The sequence below is a fragment of the Epinephelus lanceolatus genome, chromosome 5 (genome assembly GCF_041903045.1).
Source record: "Epinephelus lanceolatus isolate andai-2023 chromosome 5, ASM4190304v1, whole genome shotgun sequence".
NCBI lineage: Eukaryota > Metazoa > Chordata > Actinopteri > Perciformes > Serranidae > Epinephelus > Epinephelus lanceolatus.
Window position 1 is genome coordinate 43395140 of NC_135738.1, and position 12505 is coordinate 43407644.

A 12505-nucleotide genomic window follows, 5' to 3' on the forward strand; every position below is an offset into this window, starting at 1 on the left:
GTCTCCCCCAATAGCCCCGGTGAGTAAGCGACTAAGTTCTGAGCCGTAAAACCCCTTTAGCATTGTTGACTCTGTTATCACTGTTAGCTCTGTTAGCACTGTAAGCAGTGTCAACACGGCTAATGGTGCTAACATAGTAAACAATGATAAAAGGGTTTTGCTGTTCAAAATGAAGCCGCTTACTCACCAGGTCAACCTGGAAAGAGACCAGAGTGTTGGCAAAATGTTTCCACAGGAACATATTCCACAAGCTTAAGTTGCCAAATGAGCAGCGTAGTTAGATAGCTACTGTTAGCTCCTTTTTGACCTAGGTTGGTGCACACTAAAGTGGCCAAGAAATCTGTAGAGTTCTGAGAGCAGAGTTTTGAAATGGGCATGTTTCCACATCAACCTGCGGCTGGCTGTAAAAGGCAAGACATTTACATCACAAAACATAAAAAGTTTATCGCCTCTAAAAGGGCTTTGAAATGCATCCCAAAAGCTCACTCAATCAACCGGTTAGTCACCAATTAATGGGTGTCAGCCTTTTGAAAGTAAAATGAACCAAAACTGACATGTTATGAGAGACGGTGAGATACATTGGACAAATTGTATTTTACAGAAACCTATTTTAATATTTTCAAGTTTTCTCTCAGGCCCACCACTAACCACGGTGCTGCCAGACGCTGTGACAGCTACCTGATGTTACACTGTGGAGAAATTAAATGACAAATGAACTTCCCTCAGCTCTATTCATAGAGCTTTGCAGAAAAAAAAATACTGTGACTGAGTGCTAAGTATGCTGCATGGTTATCAAACAAAACCTGTTTGCTGAGGGCTGAAAGAATCATTTCAGCAGCACGGGGGAAAAGGATGGAACACAAATGTGATGCGCCTTAACAGGGATTTTCATTGTCATTACAAATAACTCATTCTGGCAGCCACGCCGATCTATTTCTGCAGAGGTGGACACAAATCCGCTAACATGCCCAAGGTTACTTTTTTTTCCCATCAGCACTGTAGCTTACTGTTCTGTGCTACATGTGCAGCAGCAAGCCACTTCCGGTGCATGGTGGAAAAACAATGACAGTAGAAAAACATGCTCCAGGCCTGTTTGAGGGGGAAAAAAACAAACATAAAAAAAAACCAGAGAGCTTACTTTGTGGTTTGAAATATTTGCATCTTATGTGAATTTAAAATGTGCAAACACACCAGGCTGCACTTGTTATAACTTGTCGTGATTCAAAACACGAATGTATGTAGAATGATGCTTTGCAGCTTCCCTTTCACATGGACCTTTAGTTTCCCAGCACGGCGCAGGGTGGCGCCAGAGCTAGTTTCGAGCAGCGCAACCCGAGGCGTGCTCTGTTTGGTAGTTTGGCAGACTGAGGTGCGCTGTGATGGGTGTGGCGGCGCAGCAGGGGGAGGTGTCGACAGATCCAGCTTGGTGCAGTGACAGTTTCGTGCCAAAAGGCTTCGCCGAAGGTGCGCTAAAAGCTCGCCAGCTGAAACCAGGTCTACTGTCAGCGCAGGCAGAGAACAGCCGGTGTAAGTCAAAGTTTGGCTGACCGGCGGACAGTGCGCACACGTCACCAAAACCTCACAGACAGGTTTCCAGAATATCAGGCACATTAACAATGCAATAAATATCTACAAAAACCACTATTCAATGCAACTATCTGCAATCAGCACATAAACGTATCTCTATATCGACTGTCCCGTCACATGTGATGTCAGATCAAAGGGGACTGGCACTGTTTGGCACGTTTGGCACGCATAATGGAAACCCAACCTGATTTGATTAAAACAGCTGCAAACTAATGAGTTCACATCCCTCTCAGCCAACCACAAACAGCCACAGCATCAGATAGGGAGTATATATTCAGCATCTGTCATCTTAGAAAAGTCAAAAGAAAAGAAACAGTGAGACTCCGAGAGACAAAGAGAGAGCGCACGCGCGCACGAGAGAAACGTAACATTGATTTACAATTGTGGTGACCTCCTCCCAGGCTACCTTTGCATCATCAGCCCGTGGAGGTCAGCTCGCAGTTCCGTATATTCGGACACTGCGAGCTTGGACCTCCTGGACCAAAACATCAGTTTCCTCCTGGGAGAAGTTTGGCCGTCTGACGCTGCTGTTCTCTTCTGCCATGGCGAATTGAGTAAACTCTCATTATGCCTTCGCGCGGTGCATTTAAGGGCGAGGAGAGGGGCTCATTTGATTGGTGTGATGTGAATCGGCTGTGTAAAACCCACTCCACGCCTTCTCTCCTCCCTCTTTCTGACTTGCGGAGGTAGGAGGGACGGAGGTGGGAAAGAGGAGTAGCTGCGCCAGCACGCACAGTGTGCCAAACTTGCAAAATCCGCCTGGCCACACCCAGTTGGCGAAGTGCAGCTGTGTTGCACCTCCGCCTCGCCCAGTCTGCGAAACTAGAGGCCCTGGTCTCACTGAGTGGCAGATTTGGGGCAAAGTAGCAGCAAAATATATGAATGCAGTGGTCTGCTGTTTGTCCGAATCACTGGACGATGGGGATCAACAGAGAGGATGAAAAAGAGACAACTAAAATTCCTGACCCAGGTGTACCGCTGTCAAACAGGTGGAAAGTGTGTAAGTAGAAAAGGATAAGGCATAAGGAAATATAAAATATAATGATACTTATTTTATTTTATTTTTTTTTTTAAAGAGTATCAAACTGTTTTTTGACTATGGAAACAGTGTCTACTTCAAGGCTCTAAGTGGGCATTTCACATGAAAACAACTGAGAGTTATCTAAGACGTGGCATCAAAAGGAAATGTGCCATCAACATCTGAGGGGCACTGCTGACTGATGCACACCAAAATCTTTTTACCCACATTTTTACAGTTTTTTAAGTTTTTAAGTGGTTATAAGGTTTAAAAAAGTTAATTATTTAGTAAAAACTACATATTACACCTGCAGGTATGTGACTGCTTTGTATAGACAATTTTATTCATCATAAATTCCAGTGCTGTTTACATATGCAGGCCTGACATTAAAATAAATTTATAAAGGCAAATTTATGATGAAACAGACTCAACAAAAGAGATAAAATGAAATCTGTTACATAACTAAACCAGTCATATATACAGGGCTGGACTGACCATCTGGCATACCAGGCAGTGTCCCGGTGGGCGGACATGCCTTTTGGGCTGACACAACTGTCTTCTTTTTTTTTTAATTTGTCTAACCAACCAACAATACAGTTCAGTCAGGATTATTTTAGTCAAAGAAAACTTAATTTCCATTTTCAATTACTATTTGGCAGTATGGCTCTGTTCTGGGACCTCTCTGCCCTTCCACAAGCCTATGTCAAAAGCTGAAGTTGGAGAAAGAAAACCGCTCTGCCTTTTGACATGCATACGAGGAGAGCATGAGGCAGGCAGCCCAAACCTCCCTGCCCTTCCATGTGCCTTCATGGACCCCGGGTACAGAGCAGAGCAAGCATCAGTGACAATCAGAAATGACACTGATAAGTCAGACACAACAAGAAAAGGAGGAGCTGAGGTGGAGGCGGGTTGCAAAGAGGCTTGCAGAGGAAGCAGCAATAGTAGGCAGGCCAAAGTGGTTTAAACAGGGCTCCCTGGATGAGATTTGCCAATTGGCTGCACAGAAAGGAACCATGTGATCTATAAGCTGACTCCCTTCTATCAATCAGTTGATTGGGCTGCTTCAGATCAGCTGATGTAGCTGGGATGTGAGGTGAGCTTGACACCGTGACCTGCCTGAACTAACACTATGCTCCATGTAGTCCAGCCCATTGGTAAATTTTCTTAATTGACACTTGGCTGGCCCAATCACAATTTAAAACCCCTCCCCTTTGGGCTCAGTGCCTTTATTAAACAGCATCTGCAACAAAGAGTGTGCCAAAATGGTTAAAACAAGAAACAACAGGGACGCGGAGAAATTGCATGTCAGAAAATACTTTTAACCCAGACTTTTCACACCCTTCACCCAACTTGCTGGCTGTAACTCACTCTCTCTCTCCTCTCTCGCCGTGAGCACGCAGAGTTAGGTTACGCAAATTGGCATCGCCAGGTCGACACTTTACCACAAGCCATCTGCTACCTATCATGTAGGCTACATCTGTGTGTTTCCATTTATTTCGCAACCAGTGAAACAAGCCTGTTGACAGTGGCTTTGGTGGCATACATGTGATGCCAGTGAGTTAACAGCTTTATCAGTACATTGTGTTGTCTTCTAATGTTTAATGTGTTTCCCTGGAGATTTGTAGTGAAGTATCCAGGCTTCTTTTCATTCCTTTGTCCTTTTCTGACCATTCATTATTTAAATCAAATGTTATTTGAAAACACTCGGGATACCTAGATGTGAATGCCCAGAATAGAGGGATAAGGGATAATAGGGCAAGAGATGTATTGGGACTGAATCTATATTTACATAATATTGTATGGTATTTGAAACAAAACAAAACAAAACAAAACAAAACAAAAAAACACAAATAGTCAAGTTAAATTATTTAGAATAAAAACTTAAACTTCAAAGATTGATGCCACTTGGACAACACTAATGTCGGGGATGCAATCACTGCAGAAAAAAATAGTAAAACTTAAATATGTTCTTTTAGATTTGACCAAATGAGTATGCAAGTCCAAACTAACACCTGGGAAATATCCACAGATTTCATGGCAAAAACAATTTCAGTTTCAGTTTGTCTTAAAGATTCTGGCTCAAGTCTGTCAAACATCACTTTCTCTTTCTCTCGTGCCCTCCAAACAGGCCCACTGAAGAACTGTGATGTGCCATCCCTCCTTCCTGAGCTGAATAGGTTTTTTATTAGTTTGAAGAGCAGCACTTCACCCTTTGGCAAGAACACGCTTAATGCTCTCGTGGGTGGAATGCCACCTCCCTCCAAGTCCCCACAGAGCCTCATAATAAGCACCCTACAAGCTCTGCAAAGAAGTACAAAAAGGATTTTGTGTTACACTTTTCTTGGCCACAAATACATTGTGATGCACCTGAAGTTTTGAGGAGTGTTAAGTCACCTCATTTGTGAACCCTTTTTGAGCTGATGTCTGACAGGAAGAGGAATGTTGGTTGAAAAAAGCCATTTATATTCACTGATGCTTTTAGTTAATGCATTGTGCTTTTTAGCACTGGAGGTCAGCAGGAATGAGCCGTGTACTTTGAACAGTTTCTCAGTGTAGCCAAATTCTCCAGAGGGAGAAGGACAGAGACATCACAGAGAGACTACAACAGTGGAGGTTTCTTGATGTATGAGTCGAGAACAGATGAACAGAGAGAGCGTGTTGTGTCCTGACCTGATCTGTGTCCAACATATCTCATTATTAATTGATCAGGACCAAGCTACCATTTACAGTATGGTGGGAGGGGAACCAAGTGGAACAATGGTGTGTGTGTGTGTGTGTGTGTGTGTGTGTGTGTGTGTCAGTATTCACAATAGCTTATTGTATGTTCAACATGTGCAGGTGCAACAGGGACGGAGTGATTAGTGCTTGTGAGTGCACTGCATTTGTGTGTGTTTCATCCTTACGGAACAGTCAGGTAACCTCCCACATGGGAATGCAAATTACATTGTTTTTTGAACGTTCTTTTACACTATATTTTGACATACAAAATCATATCTTAATCACAAGGTATATAACATGCTAAAACCATAGTTAATTTGTCATTTGCTTATTTCAACATGTGAACATTTTTTTCCCAGAACAATCACATAATAGTACTTTCTTTGTGTCAACATGTCATTTTATGTGGAAACAAAAGGTAGCAGTATCAGTGAATATGTGAAATAAGATTTTTTTTCCCTTTGAGTGATTAACCCTTTGCAACAGAAATGGTTCATTGGTACCTACATTGGTATTTTTGCTTATTATCTTCAAATACTTTATATCCCTAAAATCTATACACCCTAAGCTAAAAGGTTATGTAAATCAATAAACCATAACAATTGATAAAAGTAAATAAATTATGTAGTTTATAGATTAAAAACAAAAAAACATACTGATCCAAAAGATTTCTAAAAGTAGAAACATAAAGACAATATTTCTTAACACTCCATGAGTTATTTAAACCATGTGTATTATTTAGTTTTCGAGAAATGTTCATTTTTCTGAGCACGGTGCAAAGGCAGTTTGATGGATTCGTCATTCATTACTAATAACGTTGGAATACTATGTTTGCAACACAGGTAAAATAAGGTAACATAAGGTAATAACATGATGACAGGGGAGATGGACATGATGGCTTTCTGCTGCTAAAAGAATGAATGCTCAGACTATTACGGTTTTTAGTTTAGACCAATATGTACAGGATTATGCAAGCAACAAACTCTGTGGCCATTACGGAAAATCTTTCAAGGAAATTCTGGCGCAATTAAGGCAAAATACAACATTTGCACCACATGCAAGGTAAGGTAACATATGGTAATCACCTGATGACTGGGAAGACAGAGGCCTCAGCTCTCTGCTGCAAAAAGAATAAATGCTCAAGCTATCATGGTTTTTATTTTAAATCTATATTTATTAGGGCTGTCAAGTGATTAAAATAATAAATCAAATTAATTACATGCTCTGTGATTAATTAATCTAAATTAATCACGTACATCAATTTTTGCTGTGAAAATATTTTTAAAAACTCAATTCAAATTAATTTTGACCTATGTCTCATCGTAAAGCTGCTGGATTTTAGACACAATGGAGGAGGGAGCCTGAGAATAAAGTATTTCATTGCCAACGACAGCTTCACTGTAATTATTGAGCGTGTGACAAATAAAGAACTGACAGAACAGCTGGTAATCCACACACACAGAGGACCTGAGGGGTCAGAGGTCAACCTCTTCAAGTGCTGCTCACTCTTCAGTCTGGCAGCATCCAGGAGTGCATTGTAACAGTAAACAGTGGAACTTTGTGCTGTGATACCCTTGGTGGCGATAGGAACTTGGCTGCCTGTCAATGTCTGCTCAGCTGTGATTACGCACAACACGCACGCACGCACACATGCATGCACGAACGCAATGTGGGATTTAGCTTGTTCCCTGAAAATGTTTTGTTTAGGGATGTCCAGATCAGGTTTTTTGGCCCCTGATCCTGATCTGAGTCATTTCATAATGAATATCTGGCGATTCTGAGTCCCATCCTGAGATGTTTCAAAAATATTTCTATTTTCCGATAACACAGCTGCACACTTTAAGTACTTTAAAGTTGTTAAAATCAATCCAATGTATATGCATGACTGAATGGCTGCAATGAAATGCATAAAGAAAAGGAACTGCATCTTAGCTGTTATTTATTTTTTTCTCTCACTTTTTAATGTTTTTTATTCACGATAATCTTTTTGGCCTTGTCGCAGTCACAAGGGAATTTCTCTGTCCCTTTAAGAGAGTATTCTCGAGTGTTTGTTGCTTCGGAGCAGCCTCTGTTACTTAAATGAAATGTATTCAGTTGAGTGTTTATTTTTCGTCATCTGTACATCTTTTACAGGGATTACATTAATAAATTACTCTTATTGGCTTTTTGCTTGTGGGGCTTTTGTTGCGCTTGCAGCTGCATGGTGAGTGTGACAAACTATTGTCTGCCTCTCCTCCGGTGACAGTCAAACACCATGCGCCTGAGACAATGCAAAGAAAAACTGACACTGAGCTGAAATGCGTGCTCATGATTTGATAAATAACATACACATTGCACTTTGCTGTTGTTTATGGCGTGTGTTGCTTCACCATGAGCATGGCTCAGCCCCTGCTCTTACAGAGTGAAGAGTTGTTTAGTTAACAACAGCTGCACTTAACATTGCTGTGCATGAAAGCTTTATGAGTAAAAACGCCTGTGTGACAGCTGATGTTAAAACCAAGGTTCGGATTTAGCTCTAGAGCTCAATATAGCCAATCCCAATCAGTTAAAAGATGCCTTGATCGGCCCCGATACGGATCTCTGAGATCGGATCAGTATGTCCCTTAGTTGTGTTCCTTACAATCAAGCTGCTACTTCAAACTAAAGCTGTGTTTGTCTCTTTTTAAGAAAAGGGGTTCCAAGCCTATTTGAAGAACCATGAATCACCTAACATATGTATACACAGATACATAACACATTAAAACAGGATTGATATTAGTCTGTGCCCATCAGATATCAGTATGCAATTCCTTAACTCTATGGATATTGACACAGTTTCCAACTAGCCTATATACAGTATTTCAACAGCATTATCAAATTCCTGAAATTCAGTTATAGCTTTTGGTTTCAGTGTGCCACACCAAATTTTCAATGGTCCAATCCGGCCACCCCCATGAAAAGTTTTTGGGGTGCCACTGAGGAGAGATCACAAAAGACAGACAGAGTAAAAGAAAAATAGTGTTGACAAGAGTGAGAGCGATGGAAGAGAATGAGAAAAAGCCAGAGGAGTTATGAGAGTGACAAAATAAAAGTGCCGGCAGGATGTGGAGCGAGGTGTGAGAGAGTGATGAGGACAACAAGAAATAAAGGGGTTGTGACAGAAGGTATTCATCCCTGGGCATCTCTAAACTAGGCGACCCTGAGCTCCGTCACATCAGCTTGCAGAGAGACACTCTTTTACTGGCTCAGACACCGAGACAGCTCCCTGTCCCCGCATACACATATTAACACACATCCTTCCTGCCAACCTGACGGCATCAGACCCGGACTCCCCCACAACCAAATGGATTAGGAACGGGCCACTCTGCTGGGTGACAAAGTGTCTCACCTTGTCCTTCGGTTACTTTATGCAGAATAGGCGTGCAGTTGGCACTGTAGGCCGGACACTGCACTCACCCCACAGCATGCACTCTGACTGGGCTGCAGTCAGAGCTGAGATCCTCTTCAGTCAAGACTGAACCAGGACCAGGACTATTCCAGACCAGCAATGATGAGGTTACGAAGGATTAACAGAAATGTACGAGCTCTGTACTACACCACAAGGGTTTTTACTATGAAGACATAAAAGGTTGAAGACAATTACACACTACACACTCACAGTATTTTTTTTTTCTTCTTTTTTTTACTATGGAGAAAATCAACACGGCTATGAATGCTTTTTACTCCAAAATCCAATTCCATCTGCTTTGATGACTGAAAAAGGAATTTACAAATTGAAAATGTATATGAATGCGAGAGAAACAATTTAAATCTGAAATTGTGTGATGTTTCTGAATTAATATACCATGCAATGGTATTTCTTTTTGTTGGAGGGTGGTGGAAAAACACCACATTTGCAGTTCAGAACTGTTTATTCTGCTCTGCTAAACAGCAGCTGCTACGATTGCCTTGATGCATACTTTTATGTTTTAAAATTTGCTCCATTTATTTCCAATATTCTTTAGGGAAGTTATGGAAAGCCAGCCTTCACGTTAATATAGACTGTTAACTAAATGTTGTTTTTAAAAAAAAAACAAAAAAACAAGCTGGTTAAAGCTGCATTGTACAATTATTTCAATGACTGTTTTGTCCTCCGTTCAACTCAGTTTTACTTGAAATGACTCTCAGTGTTTCATCATTTCCACCTTATACTTCATTGTGAAGCACCTTGTAAACTCTGTTATTGGTGGTATAATCAAAATTATTATTATTAATCATTATTAACCGCCATTCTCATGTTTACTGACAATTTTTTTTTTTTTTACTGTTATTACAGCTGTTTCTCCTAGAATTTTTTTTTTAAATACTTCTAATTTTCAACAGCAAATATGTCATGAAGTAAATATATTGGCAACCTAATTATATTTTCTTTTACCACCCAATTGCCAGTAATTGGGTGCGTTTACATTGACAAGAATAACCAGTTTATGATCTTTTTTTCAAGTGTCCTTGTTTATATGTTTGAGCATGTAATCACCATATTCAGTTTATGAGAAACCCATGTATGCTGGCTTAAGTTCTCTAAAAGGAACAGGGATGTATACGGGGGATATGAATAACCTGACTGCCACCTCGTCACATATCAACGTTTTGACATTAACTTTCCACATTGACATCAGCGTTGGTACCCTGGGTGCATTGGTTTTTAACATTCAGGGACACCATGTCAACTGCAGCCTGGTACATGCATTGTGTGTTTTTAAAATACACTTCCGTTTTCACTGGAAATGTACAGTTTGCACCTCTTTCAAAAAAAGCACACTACATCGGTACAATGTAGGATTTACAAAGACCGCAGATTTACATTATTTTTTCTTCAACAACAAATGCGCATGGTTATGTTTCGCAAACACATACATGGTTGGGTTTAGGCAACAAAAGCACATGGTTTGGGGAAAAAAAACAGGGTTTGGCTTTACAATCACACAGGAAGTGACCACCAGGCTCCCTTGTGAAACTCATTTGAACCAGTATGAATATTACTTGTTTAAAAATTAAAGCTTCAGATAATATATCAATTATGAATCATTCATTTGATCTAGCTCCAACAGACAGCAAATCAGAGAGAGAGAGGGTTGAGGCAATGCAATAGTGCATACTAGCTGGGCCAGATGTGCAATTCAGTCTATACTGCTACTGCTCTGATTACACTGCACTGATTTATATTTTTTATTTATTTATTACTGCATCATATATTCTCCATTTTTACCCATAGTGTATTTTATGTGTCTCACTGTTGCTGGTTATTGTTTATTGTCGTTTGATGATTTTTTATTGTACTGCTGTGCAATGACATACAAGGCATTGAATTGAATTGAACTAAACTGAACTGAACTGAACTGAACTGAATTGAATTGAATTGAACTGAATGGAACTGAATTGAATTGAGGACAGCACCCAGCATACCAACACAACACCTCGTTATCCTGGTAAAACAAAACTCAAAATTTGGAATGATTTTCATGAAAAACCCTATTGATTCTTTTGATTTGAGGACCCTCAAGAACTTAACGAATGTGACTAACTCACAGGGTAATTGAGGAATGGACACAAAATTTGAGGTGGCCAACAACCTGGTTTAATATAGAAAAAAAAAATGACAACCACACCAGGCATCTAATTGAGATAGGCATTTGTCAAAATGTGTGGCCACACCAGGCTAGTAAGAGGGACTGGGTGTTTATTTTAAAGGGCCAGTGTGTAAAATGGGTTGAAAACAGTGACATCAGTGGTCAAATTCTAGATTGCAGGGCTCACTCGCTCACCCCTCCCGTCGGGTAAATGACGGTGGCCTCGTAGGGACAAAAAGCCTTGCGCACGACTTTTTCAGGAGTAGGTCTATCTAGCGACGATGTGAATGTTTATTTAGAAATCTAAACCATGTTAAGATATTGTAATGAATCCCTCACGAGCAGGAGACCAGAGGAGCGTTCGGGAAAAAGGCCAGTTTATTTGAGCACTCCAAAAACTCCAGTAACACTCCAGGGGGTAAAAGACTCCGTCCCAAACTCTGACTCTTCTAGCGTAACAGACACACTTCATAATTTTACACACATACTCGTTTAGCATACCGAGTGGGGACCCCCCTCCCCTCTCTGCTCCGCCAATCTCCAGCCCGCACACTGACTGACAGCGTAGCCGGTAAACAGAGCTCAGCTGTTTATTTAGCCTAGCAACATCTCCGGACAATAGTAGCTGCAATGGACGACTTTGAGCGCGATTTTGAAGAGTTTCTTGTAGCGGACACAGACCCAGAGCCATACCTGTTTGATTCGGAGCATACAGATTGAGGAACTCCATGTGTTTGATGCTGAGCGGGTGAGAAGAGAGGCTGAATGCACAGAATGGGATTCGGTGCTACTGCTACCATCGTTGGGGAGATATATCATCAGGAGGAAAAGCACTGCAGAGAGTGCATCACAAGGAGTGAAGTTGCGTCTTCTTTTCCTCACAGATGATGGTTCGGGTTCATTCTCTCCTGTTGCGTGGTAAGTGTGGTCCATTTGCAAACTTTATAACTAAAAAAACTTTTCACTACTCTCTATCGACAAACTACTAACACTCTCTGCTGTTTCCTCCTCCTTCTTCCTTCCTTCCGCTGTCTTCGTTGGTTCATTTATACACGCGAGACGCGTTCTCTGGCTGGCTGGATTGTCCACTCGGTCTGCCGTACATACATGGCGGCGCAAGATGGCGACCTCTCTAAAGCAAGACCCTTGCTATATATATATAAAAGCATAATTATAAGGCTACGAAAACCAAATGAATTTTATTTTATAGCGATTATACACTTGTATAAACATATTAATGGGTAGAATATTCAGATTCAGATTCAGATTGACAATAAACCATGCCAAATATTACACACTGGCCCTTTAAGCTCTATGGTAGTCTACAGTAGAGGAGATTTAAAAATATCAAAACCGTATATTATGATATAGCCTAAAAATATCACAATATTATTTTTAAGCCACATTGCCCAGCCCTAGGTTATGGTTAGGAAAAGATTTTGTTTTGGCTTTAAATACCAACTTTTGGCAGCACAATCCAGGCCAGAAAAGTAGTGATGTCTTTGTAAAACACAACCACTTTTTGTGGCACTATCACTGCTGGAAAAAATGCAGTGGGTCAATAAAAAACACTTTTTGGGGGCTAAAAAGCTGC

The 12505-nt window shown here is 40.8% G+C and overlaps 1 protein-coding gene across 2 annotated transcripts in view; it reads right to left on the bottom strand.

The window, feature by feature from the left end:
* The window catches only part of galnt18a (UDP-N-acetyl-alpha-D-galactosamine:polypeptide N-acetylgalactosaminyltransferase 18a), a 303599-nt gene that overhangs the window by 156073 nt on the left and 135021 nt on the right, over positions 1 to 12505 (bottom strand). The gene's annotated exons all lie outside the window — the stretch shown is intronic.